Here is a 1,409-nt window from a genome sequence, read left to right on the forward strand (position 1 = left end):
GCCTTCCCGGAAGGTCCCAGGTCGCCTTCTGTCTTCCCGCCCCCTGTCCCGTCCCTCCTCCAACCCACTGTCTGCAGAATCTGCCACTCGCAAAATCAGTAGTTGACAAAGAGAAAAGAAACACATACAATGGTCATGAGGCAATGAATAGGCAAACAAGTGCCAATAAATACTCCGCACCCTAGCCTCACCGGCCCCCACTCGCTACATGGGCCAAACTCCACACGGTTGTTTGCTTTTCCATCAAGTGTCTTAACTTCCAGCACAAACGCCCACTGCCATTCTTCCCATCCCCCTCCCGATTCGCCCTTAGAAAGCCCCCCAGCCCCAAACTACGGATGGCACCTCCCCTCTTAGGTGCACCGGGAAGAAATCAGGACCATGCCTGGGCAGTTAGAAAATGACCTGGTCTTTGGGGCACCTGGGGGCTCAGTCAATTGAGCGCCCAGCTTTAGCTCCGGTCGTGATCTCACAGTTTGTGAGCTGGAGCCCCGCGTCGGGCTGTGCTGGCAGCTCCGAGCCTGGAGCCTGCTTCCGATTTTGTGTCTCCCTCTCTCTCTCTCTCTCTGCCCCTACCCTGCTTGCACGCTGTCTCTCTCTCTCTCTCCCTCTCTCTCAAAAATAAATAAACATAAAAAAATAAAAAAAAGAGCTGGAACCTAATTTAGAAAAAGTGGATGTTTCATAGTCTCAAAAGTGCTTCTTGTTCTAAAAAGCAGCCCAGGGCTGCAAAGGGACCAAGAGCCAGCTGGAGCCATGATTCACCGGGGGTTCAGGAGTGCGGGTTGCCAGGATGCAGGGAGGTGCCAGGGACTCTCGTCCCAGAGGCCAGGGGCTGGGTTCCAAGAGATGGTGTGGACAGGCTCCAATAAATATAAATACATGTTCACGGGGGCACGGTGCCAGCATGGCCTGGGACGTGCTGTGTGAAATTCTAACGGACTACGGGAGCGGGGAGCCTGCAGGGGTGCGGGGCGGGCACCCGTTTCAGAGTCCGGCTGGGCCAGTCCAAGAGAAGTTCGCCAGTCCGCCAGCTCTGCTCCTGGCCTCCAGGCCTGTCCTCTGGAGGCTGAGGTGGAGGCTTACTCCCAGAAGAATAAATTAAAGGGCCTCCCTGCTGGGGCATTTCCGTAGCCCGCCAATGCATCCCATCCCGAGGGGACTGCGGGTCATCTTGGGGGCCCAGGGGGGATGCCGGCGGAGAAATCTCGTTCTCAGGTGTCAGGGGCTTGCTGGAATGCCCGTCCATTCTCCTCTGTCCTTCTGACTCGGGTGGCCCCAAAGGCCTCTGTGGGGGTGCGAGAGGGCCTGGGGTGGCCGACAAGACGTAAGAGGACTGCTTCTGGGAACACCCGGCCCAGGGAGCTCTCTGTCCGGGCGCGGGTGCTGGGGCAGGCGAGACGGTCACC

Source organism: Hyaena hyaena, unplaced genomic scaffold, assembly GCF_003009895.1.
Source record: "Hyaena hyaena isolate Hyena2069 unplaced genomic scaffold, ASM300989v1 scaffold_0, whole genome shotgun sequence".
NCBI lineage: Eukaryota > Metazoa > Chordata > Mammalia > Carnivora > Hyaenidae > Hyaena > Hyaena hyaena.